The 14,254-nt window shown below is 38.9% G+C and overlaps 1 pseudogene; it reads right to left on the bottom strand.

The window, feature by feature from the left end:
• Positions 1-8,302: 8,302 nt before the first annotated feature.
• On the bottom strand, positions 8,303-11,227 carry LOC120146327 (annotated as a pseudogene).
• Positions 11,228-14,254: the final 3,027 nt, after the last annotated feature.

The raw sequence follows: 14,254 nt of genomic DNA, 5'->3' as shown, positions 1-14,254 counted from the left end.
GGCTTCGCATCTTTTTCAAAAATAGATACTTAAGTGCAGCATGGTCCGTGTGAACTATAACATTGGTCCCCGCTAAATATGGCCTAAATTCATCCAATTCAAACACAACAACAAGTCATGATATAATTCAGCTGATCCCTAATTAATGAACGACTGTCATAGTATATAGTGTGGAAAACTTTATTGCTATGCGTATTCACTTGTATCATACATTATCTCAAATGGAAACTTCTAGTCATGTGCTTTAACAACTGAAAGAGTTATCAACTTCTCCTTAAAAATATGAAATATTTGAAGACATTTAAGACCGGAAACAAATGGCTTATCATGCTCCAATAAAGAACATAACGGTTTTGCAAAGGTAGAAAATTCCTTGATAAATCTTTTATAAAATGTAGCATGGCCAAGAAGCTTCTTACACCTTTCACATTTGATGGCGGTGACAACATCCATCTTCGCCTTATCTATTTCTATACCACAAAATGAACTCTGTGTCCCAATACAATTCCTTCTTGGACCATGAAATGACATTTTGTCCAATTAAGTATCAAAATTTTTCCTTACATCACTATAACACTTTATCAAAATTATCCAGACAATCTATAAAAGAATCACCAATGATAAAAAAATCATCCATAAACACTTCATGGAATACCTCTACCATCTCATGAAAAATTATCATCATACAACGTTGAAATGTCATTGGAGAAATGACATCCATATAAATGAAAATGTACCATAAGGACATGTAAATGTCTTCTCCTAAGCTTTAGGTGCAATGGAAATCTGATTGTAACCTAAATACCCATCAAGAAAATAATAATATTGCTTACATGCTAACCGGTCAACATTTGGTCAGTAAATGACAAAGGAAAATGATCTTTTCTCATAGCATTATTCAACTTCTTGTAGTCAATTCATACTATCCAACCTAAAACTGTTCTTTGAGGAATTAACTCATTCTTCTCATTTTTCACTATTGTCATTACTCCTTTCTTGGTTACACATTGAATCAGACTTAACCATGAACTATATGAAATTAGATAAATTACTCCAGCATCTAACCATTTGATTACTTATTTTTCAACTACCTCTTTCCTAATTGGATTCAATCGCCTTTGTTGCTCAATACAATTGCGACAACCTTCTTCCAATTAAATCTTATACATGCAAAAAGATGGTCAAATACCTCTAATGTCCGTAATAATCCAACCAATTTCTCTTTTGCATGCCTTAAGCATATCTAACAATTGACACACTTGCACTTATGTTAAATTGTTTCAAAGACAACTAGAAAAGATTTGTTCTCCCCTAAATATGCATGTTATAAATGATCTGGCAAAGGCTTCAATTCCAACCTCGAGGGTTCTAATGATTCAATTATGCTACTAGCTCAATCATGAGAATTTCTTAAAACTAATTCATCTAATTATACTACGACATTATCCCTAACATCTGTAGCTTCAAATTCCATGATTTCTTTTGAATAACTCTCAATTTCCTTCATGTCATGGCAAAAGTCACCCCAAGATGCTTTAATTAATGTGTCCAACATACTACACTCGTCTTATTCAGATTATGCATTGCTCGAAAAACATTAAACATAATTTGTTGATCATCAACGTGTAGTGTTAATTCTCCCATATGGACATCAATTAAGGCTCGTTCAACAGCTAAGAATGGATGACCTAAAATGATCAACACATTTTTGTTAACCTCACAATTTAAAATAACAAAATCAGCTGAAAAATAAACATGTCTACCTCCACCGATATATTTCAACTTTATCCCGTGCTTGCAAAGATGAACGATCCTCAAACTCTAGTTTAACCATTGTCAATGTAAATTTACCTAATCCCAGTTTGTGGAAAACTGAACTTAGTATTAAATTTATGCTAACACTCATATCACACAGTGCTTTTCTTACATGCTAGTCGCCTGTCGAGCACTAAACAATTAAACATTCCGGATCTTTCAACTTCAGTGGTACTTTACAATTCAATACTGGTAAACATTTTTCTGATAATGGCACCATTCCATGCACATCGAACTTCATTTTTCTTTAACGCCTCCATTAAAAGAATATTGATTTGAACTTGTTTCAACATGTCCATAAATCTAATATATTGTTTATCTTTTTTACTCGTTTGGAGTCTGCAGAAAAGGTGGCAAAGGTTCATGCTCAAAATACAACATATTTTTTGTCCAAAACTTATTTTCCCTTAGTTTTTGTAACTTCAGTGTTACTTTTCTTCGGAATATGCTCTGGATCTTTAACTACTGACTCAGCGTCTCCATCCTCTAACTCATCCAATTATTGTGGCTCCAATTTTTCAACTTCTAGAAATTTCCCCCATTAAGTTATTTACCACTATGCAATGCAACAGCCTTGCATTGTTCATTACCCTCTTTTCGCACGACTTTAGTATCGTTGGGTAACATACCTTATGGACGATTACTCAAAAAATTCACTATTTGGCCAAATTTGTGGTTCCAACGTCTTCAAGGATGTTGCTTGACTTTGAATCACATTTGATTGGATCTGTAGAATTGCCTTATTCTTTTCCTTATACTCTTTAAACATCGACTCCAACGAAGTGGAAGATGATTGTTGTGACATCAAACGCTGCTACTGCCCAAACTTTTATTGGTTGAATCCAAGCGATGTGTTTGTATTCTACTGTCCAGATTGCTATCTTGGAACTGTATTTATGCCTTTATTTCCCTGATAATCCCAAGAATTTTTAGATTGTTGCCTTCACCCTGAGTTATAAGATTGTTGAAATTGATTAGTATTATTCTGATTAACATTTCCCATAAAGCAAGTTGATTCTGAATTTCACAAACAACCTTCAAATAGATGATTTCCTTCACAAAACACATATGATATGCCAAAATCTATTGCATTTATTGCACTTGGTTTTTGCATCTCCTTAATCATATTTTTCAATGTTGGGCTGACAATGAATCAGACGAATCCAACTCCGTTACCCCTACTCTTCGTCCACCATCTACTCTAACTGTGGGATATTGGAAATAATTCACCTTAATTTGCTCTACAATTTCATATGCCTCGTTATAAGCGTTATCCAATAATGTACCATTCGTTGAAGCATCAATGACTATTCTTGTATTCAAATTCAACCCATTATAGAAAATCTCAATTTGTGCTCGATGTGGAAAACCATGCCTTAGGCACTTTCTTAACAACTCTTCGAATCTATACCAAGAATCATGAAGAGTCTCTTCTCTTGAATTTTTGAATGAAATGATCTCGACCTTCAATCTTGCTATGAAAATTGGTGGTTGATATCTCAACAAGAACTTTTGAGATTAATTATTTCAAGAAGATATCAACCATGGTGGTAAAGCATTAATCAAATCTTTTTTTTTTTTTTTTGAATCTCTCGGATAATGAGGAAACAAATTCAACTTAATAACCCCTTTAGGAATTCCATTTTGTGTAAGTGACTGGCATATATCTGAAAACACCTTCAAATGCATCCACATATCTTCTATTGTAGCAATAGTGAATTGTCTTATAGACTGTAGCATCTGGAACATAACAAGCCTTGTTTCAAAATAAGGAAATTGAACATCATGTTGCGTTGCGGCCATAGTAAAATCATCTAATAATGGAACTACATGATCTCTGATAGGTCAGTTTCAATCGTCAACCACAACATGAACTTGTAAAGCATTGTCATTGTTTCTCGTGTTGTTAAACGTGAGAGCGATACCTCCACCTTGATTATTATTAGCTTCTACTCTTCCATATTCCTATGAACTCGATGAAACCTTTGCAGTATCCTCTCAATTTCAAGATCGAAAGGATTCAATGTTAGCTTAGCACATCATTTTTTAGGCATACAACCCTGTCGCAACCGTCTTTCGGTTGTGCCCCGGAATCGGGCTTCGACTTAAAAAATATGGATTGGAAAATAGATTGGAGTCGCCACCGATTATTTATTTAAAAATAAATAGGTTAACCGGATACCTTATTTCTTACCTAATCTGCGTCTTACCAAAGATATGTCGGATTCGGGAGTCGGTTACAGTCAAGGAAGGATTAGCACCCTTGAACTGCCCTTTCGGTACTACATAATTTCCAGTTGTCTTAAATTAAGAAAATTGTAATTTAAATCAAAAGGTAAAATATCGATCCGAGTTACTTACCGTAGATTGCTTAAATTGTGCCCTTTGATAATAAAATGTTAGATAAAAAGGTCGAACCAAAAAAATAGAAAAGGGTTAAATTACAATGTTTCAAAGAATGTATACGATGAGGAATTAATTGAAATAAATAATGCAAAGAAAACAAGTTTATTAACGCAAAAAAAACATGCTAAATACGAGATTAAACCATAAAAGGACCACAAATAATGAAACAAATAAATCCCCGAAAATGGTTAAGAAATAAAATAATAAAAGGAAGTAAAGTAAAATAAAATAATAAAACAGAACGGAATAATAAAATAAATGAATATAAAGTAAAACAAAATGAAGGGGGGAATAAAAAGAAAATATGCATGTGGGATTTAAAAGATAAGTTAGAATAAGATATTTATATACATATAAAACATGATTAAAAACAAAAAAGGGAAAGAGAATAAGAAAAAAAACAAGATAATGGGCCCCTATGTCATCAACAGGAAAGATATAGTGAAGGGGAGGTTAGGAAACCAAGAGCCTAGGAAGAAGAAAAACTTAGAATGGACAAATTAGTTAGGTTACATATATATATATATATATATATATATATGAAAAAGTATTAATATAATAAAAGTAGGAAAGAAAGACTAAAGTAATATTTAACAATTTAAAAAAGGAAAACAAAATAAAAATAAAAAATGAAATAAAAGAAAGAAAAAACGAAATTAACAAAACAACAAAATAATTACCCCACTACCTATTAAAATAATAAACTACTACCTATAAAAATAATCAAACCACTATCTATAAAAAATAATCAACACTACATGTTAAAATAATAAACCCTACATATTAAAATAATCAACCACTACTTATCAAATCAAACCCACCATCAAAAATATATATATATATATATATAATAAATATAATATAATAATAAATAAAAAAATATATGTAATAATAATAATAAAATAAATATAAAATTAAATTAAATTAAATTAAAATATGAACTGAAGGGCTAAATTGAAAATTAACACGAATTAAGTGTTCGAATTAAAAAAAAATCAGAAATGTAGATCGATTTACAACGAAGTTGGGACCAGAATAGAAGTTTTCAAAATGACATTGACCAAAGCAGAGTTTCCCATTTTTTACGAAAACACGCGGGTCTAGGGGTTATGGACCGGGTTGGGCGGTCCGATGGGTTCAATATTTAAGTTAAAAAAATTTTTAGCTTTCATAATCTCTCATTCTCAAAACAGAGAACCCTCACCTTCATTCGTTTTTCTCTCTAATGTTCTTCACAAATGAAGAACATGAACAAGCTTTCCAGAATCCGGCCGTAGGCCGCCCTTGCGCCACCTCGCCGCCGCCGTTGGTCGGCGACGGCCGTCGATCATCGGCGGCAAAAATATTTTCTTGTTACTTTTTCGAAAGCTTTTCTTTTCTAGTTTTCAAAAATCAAAATATTTCTTTGAAAACAAAGAAGCCTCGGGGTAGATCTGAGATCGAAAGTTTGAAAGATCCACCCCTCTGTCATCGGCCAAAAACGGTTTCTTGTTATCGTTTCCGAGTTATGTTTTCAGCAACGTTCAACATGCAAGCAAAAGAAACGAACGAACAAAGGTAAGAAAGAAAAAAAAATGCTACCTTTTTATTGTCTCTTTCGAAAATCTTTACAAGGGTTTGGATCTTCTTGGCTATTATGTGGGAGTGATTGCTACACAGTGAACTCGTGTGTGAATCCAGTGTAATCCGTGTTCTCTCTTTGTGTGTTGATTACAGCTTATTTATAATCTAGAAAAAAACCTATTTTTTAGAGTTCTAATATGATTACAACACTGATTCTTTGTTATCTTCGTGAGTTGTTGGCGAGATTGGTGTTGCAACTACTGAGCAAGGGAAACGTGAAGGACAAGGAGTCTTCGACGTGGAGGAGTCTGTAGAGGAAACGACGCTGCTGGTGAGGGTGTGCTAGGGCTTCCTGATGGTTTGCTGCTGCTGGGCCATCTGGGCTGCTGAAGATGGGCCACAGTTAGGCCTAACGAATTATAAAGGCCTGTTACAGAAATGTAAATGTATTAGTTTTGAAATAATAATACTCATATATTATATATAAAATGTGTGTCTACAGCTGCCCCTCTTTGCTCATTATCGTGTAACGAAAATGGAGCAAAGATTTAAAGACACAAATTTTAACAATATCGAATGTCCTCTGTCGTAGAGTTGGAATCCGACGCTGAAACTGGTTTGTCAATCACAAAATGACTTCATCGTCGTGAGGTTGAGTTCAAACTGAGCCCGGAAATCCTTCATTGTGAAGTCGAAATTGAACTCGGAGCTTTTGGCAAGTGGCCTTTGAATCATCTTCTGGTTCAAGGTACTTCGTCGTGAATGTGACCCTTGATCTGAATACTGTGGTGTTGTGGTGTTACAGATGACTCCTTCGTCGCGAAGTTGGGTCAATCTGTTTGTGAAGTTGGAATTATATATGGCTCCTTCGTCGTGAAGTTGAGCCTGAGAATTGGATATCCCCCGTCGTGAGGTTGAAATCCAATGCAAGTTGCGTTGTTTCGAGGCCAATACCTTCGCCGTGAAGTTGAAATTGACTCTGAAACTGGACAGTGTTTGTTGACAACCATCGGCCCCTTCGTTGTGAAGTTGAACTTGTGTTGTCTCGAGTCCAATATCCTTCGCTGTGAAGTTGAAATTGGCTCTGACATTGGGAAGTTGTTTGTTGACAGCCAGCGGCCCCTTCGTTGTGAAGTCGAACTTGTGCTGTCTTAAACTGGGAAATTTTGTTGACAACCAGCGGCCCCTTCGTTGTGAAGTTGAACTTGTGTTGTCTGATACTGGGAAATTTTTGTCGACAACCAGCGGCCCCTTCGTTGTGAAGTTGAACTTGTGCTGTCTTAAACTGGGAAATTTTGTTGACAACCAGCGGCCCCTTCGTTGTGAAGTTGAACTTGTGTTGTCTTGAGTGGAATGATATCCTCCGTCGTGGAGTTGAAATCGCTGATGGCCCCTTCGTCGTGAAATTGAGCCTTGACTTGAATATCCTTCGCCGTGAAGTTGAAATCCAAGTATTGTATGTGGCGGGTGGACATGATTCCCTTCACCGTGAAGTCGAAACCGTGGGGACCCTTCTATCGTGAAATTTGGTCTTGAGCTAGATACCCTTCGTCATGAAGTTGAAATCTGCTCTCGAGTTGATTGTGTAGCTTTGAGCTCAATATCCTTCGTTGCGAAGTTGAAATTGACTCTAGCTAAAAAACCTGAAGAAATTATGCATGTGTGATAAGATGGATGCCATGCCTAAAATGCATATGCAACATGTGTTATTTTTGGGTTCCGAAGGGAAATCTCAATCTCCGGTTGTTTTTCTAGAGCCTTGATTCTGGAATCTTCGAGTTCTGAGTTCTTCAAATGTTCAAATCAGACGTGCACATTCTATTTTTGTCTTGAGAAATGCTGCTCGGCCATCCCGAGTATGTGCCTGAGCCTTGATTGGCTTCCAAGTACCTGTACTTTTCAATGAATCTTTGTACATTAATATGCGACTATCTTTTGCAAAAGTAAATAATCATTAAGTTTAAGCTCAATCCAAGATGCTCAAAAGGAATTGGTTTAGAGAAAAAGATTGTCTTTTATTCATGGAAAAAAGAACAAACAATTCATGACAAACATTCTGGGAAATGATGAGGCGTAAATGAATGTCTTAGATCTCGATAATATGGGCACTTCTGAGCTGAAAAAGCCGTTAGGTGACCTTGAATGCAGCCTTTGCCAAAAGGTCTTTGAAAATGTGACAATGTCTAGGAGAGTACAACCTTCCTCCGACTTGCTGATACTGGTAGAAGATTCAGATGCCGGGATATTTCCACTGTATGGATTTCTTGAGTCAATATCCAAATCGCCCTTTCGGGTTTTCCATTCGGACCCGTCCTTAGTTGCAAGACGCCCTTTGCGGGTTTTCATCTTGAACCCACCTTGTTTTTTCTTTTTGTTCTTTTTTCTATTTAGGGCGCCCTTTCGGGTTTTCACCCTAAACATCCTTTGCTTTTTCTTTCATTTTTTTGTTTTTTTTGGTTTTTTTTTTGTTTTTTTTTCCTTGTCTTTTCGACTTAGGACGCCCTCTCGGGTTTTCATCCTAAGCGAAGTATTTCTTAACTGCATCCGAATTGACGGGGTATGGCAATTCTGGTCCGTCCATTTCATCCAGGACAAGCGCTCCTCCGGAAAAGGCTTTCTTCACGACATAAGGTCCTTCCCAATTTGGCATCCATTTTCCTCGGAAATCTTTCTGGACTGACCAAATTCTCTTCAGCACCAGATCTCCTTCACGGAATATCCTTGGGCGCACCTTCTTGTCATGTGCTCGAATCATTCGTTTCTGATAGATTTGACCATGGTGAATGGCCTTTAACCTCTTTTCATCTATCAGATTTAACTGATCGTATCGGGATTGCACCCACTCTGCATCATCTAGTTTGACTTCTGTCAAGACCCGGAGTGATGGGATTTCTACTTCGATGGGTAGAACTGCTTCCATTCCATAAGCGAGTGAAAATGGAGTTGCCCCAGTCGAGGTTCGTACCGAGGTTCGGTAGGCGAACAAAGCAAAAGGCAACTTCTCATGCCAGTCTTTGTAGGTTTCAGTTGTCTTCTCCACTATCCTTTTAATGTTTTTGTTTGCTGCTTCTACTGCTCCATTCATCTTTGGTCTGTAGGTTGTAGAATTGTGATGCTTTATGTTAAATTGCTCACAGGCAGCCTTCATCGTTTTGTTGTTCAAGTTTGTAGCATTATCGGTGATGATCCTCTCCGGTAGACCATACCGACATATGATCTCTTTCTTTAGAAACTTGCAAATGGTGGACTGAGTGACACTGGCATATGATGCAGCTTCTACCCATTTTGTGAAGTAATCGATTACCACAAGGATAAACTGATGACCATTTGAAGCCTTTGGATGTATTTGCCCGATAACGTCCATCCCCCACATAGAGAAAGGCCAAGGTGACGTCATCACATATAGTGGATGGGGTGGAACATTTATTTTGTCTCCATAAATCTGACACTTATGACACCTTCTAGCGTAGTTGACGCAATCACTTTCCAGTGTAGACCAGAAATAACCGCATCTCATTATTTGTCTTGACATCATGTGTCAGTTCGCATGTGTTCCACAAACTCCGTCATGTATTTCTTCCACAATCATCTTTGCTTCTTCTGCATCGATACACCTTAACAAGACTTGATCATGGCTTTTCTTGTACAAGACCTCCCCGTCAAGGACATATCCAGCTGCCATCCTTCTAATGGTTCTTTTGTCAGTTTCGGTGGCTTCTTCTGGATAATTATGATGCTTGATGTATTGTAGAATATCATGGTACCAAGGCTTAGCGTCTTTCACCTCCTCGACTTGGTAACAATGAGCTGGGTACTCATACGACTGCATATCAACTGGTGTCATTTCAGATTCCCCGCTAGCCTTGAATGTGGCTGCCAAGGTGGCTAAGGCATCAGCCATTTGATTTTCTTCTCTTGGTATATAGTGGAATGTGACTTCATTAAATTCTTTGAGCATATCTAGTATTAGCTTCCGGTACTCTATCAGCTTTACATCCTTGGTTTCCCATTCTCCACGGAGCTGATAGATTACTAAGGCTGAATCTCCGTATATCCGCAAGGTTTTTATACTTTGTCCCAGTGTAGCTCGAATTCCCAGAACGCATGCTTCATACTCTGCCATGTTATTGGTGCAATCGAAGTTTAGTCTGCTGGTAAATGGGTAGTGACTCCCTTCAGGGGAGATTAATATTGCCCCGATGCCATGTCCTAATGCATTTGATGCACCATCGAAATACATTCTCCAGGAATTGTCTGTTGAAGTGTCTGCTTCCTCTAAGGATATAGCCATTAAGTCTTCGTCTGGGAAATCAAAGTCCAACGGCTCATAGTTCTCATCGGTTCTGCTTGCCAAGAAGTCTGATATGGCGCTTCCTTTTATGGCTTTCTGGCTCACATACTCGATATCAAATTCTGACAAGAGCATCTGCCACCGGGCTAACCTTCCAGACAGAGCAGGTACACCCATCACGTACTTCAAAGGGTCTAACTTGGAAATCAGCCACGTAGTGTGATACAACATGTATTGTCTAAGTCTCTTTGTAGCCCAGACTAAAGCGCAACAAACCTTCTCAATGGGAGGATATCTGACCTCGCAACCTGTGAACTTCTTGCTCAAGTAGTAGATGGCTTTTTCCTTTCTTCCAGACTCATCATGTTGGCCTAGGACACAACCCATCGAATTCTCGAATATAGACAGGTATAAGAAAAGAGGCTTGCCTGGGATGGGGGACATCAAAATAGGAGTGTGTGATAAATACTCCTTTACTTTCTCAAATGCAAACTGACAGTTTTCATCCCATGCTCCAGGGCTATTCTTTCGGAGGAGACGAAAGATGGGGTCACACTTGTCGGTTAACTGAGAGATGAACCGAGCTATGTAATTTAGTCTGCCCAGAAAACCTCGGACTTCTTTTTGGGTTCGAGGTGGAGGTAGATTCTGGATAGCCTTAACCTTATCAGGATCGACCTCAATGCCTCTCCTGCTGACTATAAAGCCTAATAGTTTTCCAGATGTTACCCCGAAGGTACACTTGCTAGGGTTTAGTCTCAGTTGGAACTTTCTCAATCTCTGGAAGAGCTTCCTCAGATTCTCGACATGTTCATTCTCGGTTTGTGCCTTAACAATCATGTCGTCAATATAAACTTCGATCTCTTTGTGCATCATGTCGTGGAACAGGGTCACCATAGCTCTCTGATAAGTTGCCCCAGCATTCTTTAACCCGAAGGGCATCACTTTGTAACAGAAAGTTCCCCACATTGTGACGAAAGTGGTCTTCTCCATGTCTTCAAGATGCATCTTGATCTGATTGTACCCCAAAAATCCATCCATGAATGAAAAGTAGGCGTTCCCGGCTGTATTGTCCACCAGAGTGTCTATGTGTGGTAGAGGAAAATTGTCCTTGGGACTTGCCTTGTTAAGGTCCCGGTAATCGACACACATACGTACTTTCCCATCTTTCTTCGGTACTGGCACTACGTTGGCCACCCACTCCGGATACTTGGCCACTTGAAGGAAACCGGCATCGAATTGCTTCTTGACTTCTTCCTTGATCTTAAGGAGCATTTCTAGTCGCATTCTTCTTAGTTTTTGTTGCACAGGTTTGAATTCCGGTTTGATTGGCAGTTTGTGAACTACCATATCTGTGTCTAGCCCCGGCATGTCTTGATACGACCAAGCGAACACGTCTCTGTACTCCTGAAGTAAGACTATCAGATTTTGTCTTGCTTCATTCGAAAGTGTGGTGCCAATTTTAACCTCCCTTCGATCTTCTTCAGTCCCTAGATTCAAGGTCTTGATCGTCTCTTCATGTGGCAGTATTTGTTTATCCTCTCTTTCTACCAATCTCAACAATTCGGTAGGCAAGTTACACTCTTCTTCATTTTCGCACTCATCAAATTCCCCGAGACAAATGGCTGATTCAAAATCTACCTCCGGATCAGGATCATTAGTGCCTACATTATCGTTATCTGGAGACCTGAGGGAAGAGAAAAATTTGTATGCGTGAGAGAAAAATATCCCAACGAAATGGTCAAGAATTAAATTCGAGAGCAAAAGGTAATGAAGTATTGGAATGAAAGAAATAGATAATGAATTCAAAAAGAACTAAAAGAATGATTTGTTTGCCATGACAAAAAAAGAAAGAAATAGCATCTTTTATTAAACTTAAACAAAATGTTCATCCACCCTTACAAAAGATCACCTATTGCCCCGAGTATAGGCAAATAGGGATAATTCAAATATTACTCTGAAAGACTCTTGTAGACCACAGGTAGTTCTTCGACCGACCAACGACTAGGCATGAACCCAGGTGGCAGAGGGCACATCCCAAATCTATCTCCATTATCGACATTTCCAGTGGTTACGGCATTGATGCTCAGATCTTCCAAAGCCGCTTCTAAATCTGTTGAGGTAGATTCAAACACATAACCACCTGACTTGAATGTATGGTAAAGAGGCGGGAATGTCATGGGCTCCCATTGAAGTTCATTTCCAGTCAGCCTGGCTATTCTTCTATCTCGGTTCTTTTGGATCTCCTTCCTCTTCTCATGATGATTGGGCTGAAAACCAAGCCCAAACCGATCCATCTTTGTAATAGGAGGGATTGGATTGATCCTTCCTTGTAGAAACTTCCCAAATCCTCTTCCGATTTTGGCACCATGTCCCAATGTTTGTTTGATCTCCATCTTGGTGCATTGGGAGAGTCGGGGTATAGGAATATTTCTTCCTTTTGCCACGAACGTGGCGTTCACAAATTCTAAAGAACGGAATGAACATTCTACCGCTTCCTCATCTACCTCGATGTATGGAGCATCCGTGGACGCACTTGCCACGATATCTTCTTCTGCATTTATGATCACCAAGGTTCCATCAATCACAAATTTTACTTTTTGGTGCAGCGTGGATGGTATTGCACCGGCTTGGTGGATCCAAGGCCTTCCCAAAAGACAGTTGTAGGAAGGCATGATATCCATCACCAGAAACTCGACATTGTAGGTGGCTGGTCCGATGGTTAGTGGTACCTCAATCTTGCCGATAACCTCTCTCTTGGTGCCATCAAATGCTCGGACCATATTCTGGCATGCTCTCATATGTGAGGTATCTATTGACAGTCTCTTCAATGTAACCAAAGGCATTACGTTCAGGGCTGATCCGTTGTCGAGTAAAACACTTGGTAAAGCATGCCCCTTACAGTAGGTAGTAATGTGTAATGCCTTTGTTTGTCCTCTCCCACCGGATGGAATCTCATCATCTGAGAATGAGATGAGATTATCAGCTTGAATATTGTTAACCAGTCGATCCATCTTGCTGACTGGTATGTTTTGTGGCACGAACGTTTGATTCAGGACTTTCAACAGTGCCTCCCGATATGCTTCTGAGTTTAACAAAAGTGCCAACATTGAAGTGCGTGTTGGTAAGTTGTGGAGCTGTTCTACAACACTGTACTCACTATGCTTCAGAAATTTGAGGAATTCTTTAGCTTCCTCCTCTTTTATAGGTTCATTGATAGCCAGTACGTCTTCCTTGAACGGCTCAAGTGGCCTTTGCCCCCCTTTGCTATTACATCCTCCGGAAGTACTCACCTGACATTCGTACTTCCATGGAACTTGCCGATTGTCCTTATATTGAAAAGGCCGAGGTGCTGAGATTACCACCTTGGCTGGTGTTGTTACTGTCATGCTTGCCTTAGGGGTAATTATCAAAGGACTACCCCTACCAAATCTTTTGTCTGATGATTCTCCAGTAGCACAGATGTCTGTTTCCGGGGAATCCTGAATTTATTCATAGAACTCCAGCTCTTTCTTGTCCATCATGAGCTGGACTAATGTTTTGAATTCGGGGCAATCCTGCACTTTATGCCCCTCTTTGTTGTGGTAACAACAACGGTTACCGTCTTTATTTCTCGCTGCATCGGGATAGGGTGCAAGAAGCCCCACCTTTACCATTTGGCTCCATACCCAAGCTAAAGGAGTTTTAATTTCCGAAATACTGGTTTTGATTTTCCTGCCCCTTTCAGTAGTAACTGTATTGATTTCTATCTCCTGATGATTGGGCAAGGGGTTCTGAGCGACGTTTGGTGCTCCGGAGTCGAAAGTAATCCAATTCTTGTTCCGCATCCGTTGTACTAGCCTCTTAAATGCGAGACAACTTTCAATAGAATGCCCCTGCACACCGCCATGATATTCGCAGTTAGCATTTTCGTCATACCATTTCGGATAAGGGGGCTTCATTGGATCCATAGGATAAGGTGACACTGCGTGAGTGTCAAAGAGCTGTTGGTATAGCTCTTTGTATGTCATGGGAATGGTATCGATTGGTTCCCTCTCCCTTTCCCTTCTCGGTTCTCTTTGATTCTGTCTGGAAGTACCAGATGGCACAACTGCTGTGGCATTTGGACCCGAGATCGTAACTCCCTTGTTAGCATTATAAGTGCTGACGTTATTGATCTCTCGCTCCTTGTTCCTCATG

This window comes from Hibiscus syriacus, unplaced genomic scaffold, assembly GCF_006381635.1.
Source record: "Hibiscus syriacus cultivar Baekdansim isolate YM2019G1 unplaced genomic scaffold, ASM638163v2 tig00110911_pilon, whole genome shotgun sequence".
NCBI lineage: Eukaryota > Viridiplantae > Streptophyta > Magnoliopsida > Malvales > Malvaceae > Hibiscus > Hibiscus syriacus.
Note: the sequence above shows the minus strand (reverse complement) of the source record. Positions and strands in the feature narration are given on the sequence as shown.